This window comes from Sinocyclocheilus grahami, unplaced genomic scaffold (genome assembly GCF_001515645.1).
Source record: "Sinocyclocheilus grahami isolate Dianchi unplaced genomic scaffold, SAMN03320097.WGS_v1.1 scaffold646.1, whole genome shotgun sequence".
In the NCBI taxonomy this organism is placed as follows: domain Eukaryota; kingdom Metazoa; phylum Chordata; class Actinopteri; order Cypriniformes; family Cyprinidae; genus Sinocyclocheilus; species Sinocyclocheilus grahami.
Genome location: NW_015505825.1, coordinates 2107071 through 2112021, shown reverse-complemented (window position 1 = coordinate 2112021; position 4951 = coordinate 2107071). Strand labels below are relative to the sequence as shown.

At 40.3% G+C, this 4951-nt stretch overlaps 1 protein-coding gene and 1 long non-coding RNA gene across 2 annotated transcripts in view; both read right to left on the bottom strand.

Annotated features, from left to right (window-relative positions):
* Positions 1 to 1153, bottom strand: part of LOC107558481 (LIM and senescent cell antigen-like-containing domain protein 1) — an 8991-nt gene extending 7838 nt beyond the window's left edge. Inside the window, exon 1 of the mRNA XM_016242143.1 lies at positions 1101 to 1153. The gene's annotated coding sequence lies outside the window, so the exon portion shown is untranslated. The remainder of the gene's footprint in view (positions 1 to 1100) is intronic.
* An 18-nt stretch (positions 1154 to 1171) lies between these two features.
* LOC107558482 (uncharacterized) lies at positions 1172 to 3442 on the bottom strand. The gene is made up of 3 exons (XR_001605482.1): positions 3290 to 3442; positions 1999 to 2065; positions 1172 to 1221 (listed from the first exon to the last, which is right to left on the bottom strand). It is a non-coding gene; the product is annotated as an uncharacterized lncRNA (long non-coding RNA).
* Positions 3443 to 4951: the final 1509 nt, after the last annotated feature.

The window sequence follows — 4951 nt, the reverse complement described above, 5'->3', positions numbered from 1 at the left end:
ATATTTGTAGCAATAGCCAACAATACATTGTATGGGTCAAAATTATACATTTCTCTTTTATGCCAAAAACCATTAGCATATTAAGTAAAGATCATGTTCCTTGAAGATATTTTGTAAATTCCCTACCGTAAATATATCAAAACTTAATGTTTGATTAGTAATATGCATTTCTAAGAACTTAATTTGGACAACTTTAAAGATGATTTTCTCAATATTTAGATGTTTTTGCTCCCTCAGATTCCAGATGTTCAAATAGTTGTATCTCGGCCAAATATTGTCATATCTTAACAAACCATACATCAATGGAAAGCTTATTTATTCAGCTTTCAGATGATGTATAAATCTCAATTTTTAAAAATTGACCCATATGACTGGTTTTGTGGTCCAGGGTCACATATGTCACAAATTTGAATGCAAATGACGTGGAAAAGTGCTTAGCGTCACGTCAGGGTCTGAGCAGAGGTACACACTTTTTCTTGTTGGAGTACTGCAGGTTTTTGGAAATGTAAGATGTTCTTGCAGCTCACTGTTCTAAATTAAAGAATTTGGATGATGACTGGTGATCTTTTACATGTTAATGACATTAATTAGGAGTCGTTTACAAGCAGAGAGCTGAAACCATTCAGTTGCGCGCAAGTTCAAGATCATTTGCGATTCATAGATTTCACTCTTTCATCTGAAAGAGACGCATACGTGTGTTTTCTGTGCATACGTTCATTTTATGAATCACATGTATGCATATTTGAGAGATGATCGTAAGATCAAATTTAGTTTGGTTTCTGCGCAACATTTTATGAACGAGGCCCTATGTGATTTGACTGAAAGTTGTACAACCCTGTTGAAAAAAACAGCATATGCTGGTTAGGTATGTTTTGAAGCATGGCAGCTGGTTTGAGCTGGTCATTAGTCAGTCATGAACTGGTTTAAGCTGGTTATGAGCTGGTCCTATGCTGGAACTAATTACTTAGGACCAGCACATGACCAGCTGCCATGCTTCAGAACATACTTAACTGGTTTTTGTGTTATGCTGTTTTTTTTTAACAGGGAAGGAGCACACAAAGTCCTTGTTTGCGCTGAAGTACAGCAGCGGCTGGACTGACCTGCCTGCATTCTTCACGAAGCCGACATCAGTGAGTACTGCCTGGCACAGATCGCAGCATCGCAGCAGAGGGTGCCAGCTGCTGTTCATGGCCTTTATTACACGGCCAATGATGAACTCGCCTGGAAACACAGCACATGAGCACATGCTCACAGATGCTGCAATAATGGCTGAATTCAGTCTCACGGTCTTCAGGATTAAATAAGCAATTGCTGCAGACCAGTGTAAATTTCTGCCAGAACTCTACTGACTTGACAAAGAAATGAAGTTCCAAACGTAGGTTCAGGAGGAGCCTAATCATTCAGTCCTGTCAATCATCATCACGAGCGTGTATAAGCAGCAGTCATGTATGTGCAGTCCCTGCAACGATTCTCCCGAACCCTCCACCTCCCCATCTCCACCTGTATTTCTCTCATTCTGCTCCATGTTGTACCATCACAGGGGGTTCTAAACTGGCGCTTGAGTCTCCGCTTAGGACAGCAAGTCACGTTCTTTTACTGTTAACTCTTAAGACTGGATGGTCAGGTGAACTTGTGAAATACCTTTTTATCTTTTGCTGCCTAATCTATCCCACCCCTTGACAAGTGCCATTGTGACAATGTTATTCACTTCACCCGTCGGTGGTTTTAATGTTGTGGCTGTTCATTGTAAGAATGAAAGTTGAATTTTTTTAATTCATTGTATTCAGTCAGGTTAGTGTCAGTCACATTTGAGCATTTTAGAATAAGAGCCATTAAATTCAACACAATGAGACACTATCTGAACTGACGACTAGGTGATCTCGATGGTTCCTAAACACTGTTAATGATATTTTTACCATAGAACGATGAGTGAAGTGTTTTCACACTGGGCATCGCCAGGATTCATCAGTGTACACTTGATCAGGTTTGTCTACTCACCACACTGGTGACAGCATGGAGCAAACAGCATCTGGAAGTCATGCTCACAGTATTTTCTGTCCTCAAACTGCAAAAGCAAGTGCAGGATACATGTGTCTTAGATTAGCAGCTTATGTCTCCATCATAAAAGTCTCGTGTCTTAGACAATATTTTAATGTCACGACTTATTAATATGTAATTTATTAAGAACATTCTTCATTCTTTCTCTCCTTTCTTTAATCAAAGCATAAAATCCATATAACTAACAAACCTTGTTCCTTAATGACATCATGTAATGTCAGACAGGGATCAATCATTGTGGCCAGATCTCACTAAATAGGTGAGTCATGGAGCATTTGTTGTGGCATTGAATACCTTTAAAATGTTATCCAACTTTGTGGTATCAAAAATCCAGGGTTTGCTCAAACTAAGCAAACTTAGCTGCTTGTAGATTGTGGTACAGTCCTTGATATGATACTATAAACAGGCCAAAAAATGGTTCTAAATCTGCAAATGAACTTGTTGACAACTGATGTCCCATGTTAGGTGACTAGCTGCTATAAAGTGTTCGCTCACACTGATGCAGTGTTCAGGCTTCTGGGCTGGACCATCTCAGAGAAGTAAAATGGAATGAATGAATTTGAAAAAGTCGATAAACAAATGAATTCAAAAGTATCAAAGCTGCTTGCTTAGGACCAGCACATGGCCAGCTTAAACCAGCTCATAACCAGTTTATAACCAGCATATGCTGATTTTTTTCAACAGGGTAGGTCTACCACCATCCTGCAGATTTCAGCTTCAGCCCCAAACAACCACTCCTGAAGCAGCTAATGCTGGGTACACACTAAAATATTTTAGAAATCTAATAAGATCTTCACGATGTGAGAGATGACAAACATGAGGACAAAAAAATCCTAGATTTAACCTTTTGCTCCAATAGTGTGTGGTGTCCTCGGGGTTCCCCATGTTGAATATTTATGATTCGCGATCAGGGCGCCTCCGACGTTCTTCCGAGCAGATTCAGTCCCTCTTAACACACCTCACACCAAAGGAAAATCTGATAAGATAATCTTTACAGCCACCAAGATAATTGGACATTACCTAGGATTGTCGGAAGGGGAGAAATCGGCCCAAAATCAGCCCGATTATCTTGTGGTGTGTACCCAGCATAAGCAGTGTGCTCAGTGTGCTCAGGTTATTGATAATGACAGTCAGGTGTTGGAACTGAAGCTCTCGAGGAGCAGGGCTGGAGATCCCTCCGGCAGGCGATGCAGGACTGTTGGGTTTAGATCTGAGTGGGTACGTGTCTCACCTCATAGAAGAGCCCCTCGAGGAACTGCTGGAAGCACTGCGCACAGACGAAGCACTGCTCATGGTACAGCTCACCATTACAGTTCACCATCTTCTCCGTCGGTGTGAAGCTGGCCTTACAGCGCTCACAGATGGCATTGGCTAACGCATTCGTCATGTTGCTGAGTAGACAAACAAACATTCATCTTATGATTCTGTCACAATGTGGTAATACTATAATGAAGAACATAGATTAGAATCAAAGTGAAGAAATGTTTGCATGGTTGTAACCTTAAGCAGAGGTGTAACCAATGGTGAAGAAAGCTCATTCTGATTCTGACCATCATAAGCATTTGACCTATTACACACTTTATCCTAGCAAGATCAGGCAACTCTTTACAGAACGCTACCGCAGGGCTGGTGAGAACTTCTGTTCAAATCATCAAGACTCACACCTCTTTCCCTCTGATTTTCTTCACATGCGACCCTTGGAGTCAGTACATCGACCCAATGTCAAAGTGACTGACAGATAGGAAACTACAGTAACTGAAAGCAGTGCTGCGTTAAGCCTGTTATATTACATTCATATTCAATAAACTGGTAAGTCAATGTACAATCAAAAAACCTCTCCTGTAAAGACTAAAGCCGTGTCAAACTTGCCAAACATCAAATATGCCGAAATGCTTAAACAAGTAGTTTAAATCCAATAGTTAAATCTCTCAAATCAAGCTGATGCAAACTGTCAAACAGTTCATCCTCTGTTCAAGCATTAATATCCTCAGTCTGTTTTCATGAAGAATCTACACTAATGTTTTCACAGCCTGTGAGGATATGATCAGGGTGTTGGATTCATCTGCTCATTGAATAAAAAATGAATCTCCCATGTGACTAAATATTGGTATACATTTTAGAAAGCATCCAAATACTTCCCCATAAGTACCACAAATCTGAGTTTGTTCACATGTGCCAAGTCAGGGGTGAAATATATTTATAACTCCGTACATGAAGAATTATTCCGTTTGAACGTTCCGTTTAAACCTGCTGAGAAGATGGATTATCCATGGAACAAAAGTCCATTCTCTGAGAGGAACTGCATAACAGCAGCCACCCGTTTAAGAACCCCTTTAAACCCTCTCTGTTCTGAGAGCCTGTTTTTCTCCAACAATATAAGCATGGTATTTCAATATTCATGCTCCTCTGCATGCATGCATGCATGCATACATGTTTCCAAACCCAAAAAACAGAGTGAGAGAAGGAACTTGCGGACTGTCCAATTACAGTAACTGACCAATGAAGCAACACACAATTACAGTTGACGGAGTACAGACAAGCCATTCTCTTTGCACAGTAAAGCACATAAAGTGGATGTAGTACCGTATTGACCCGAATATAAGATGATGTTTTTTTCTTGGAAATACATCTGAAAAAACGCGGTCGTCTTATATTCAGGGTCTAGACTTTGACATGTCAATAATACACCCACAACAATAGGTGGCGCCAAATACGCATAAAACCAGTGTGCCATGAAATACGTAATGTAATGCGTGTTGTAAAGATCATGAGTAAAAACAAAAGAGAAAGAAAAGCTTACAGCTGCATGAGTCGTGACTGTCACGTTAGCCTGATGGGACCAAACTCTCTTTGTGATTTTAAAACGTAAGACAGTACCCAGATTTGAAGACTA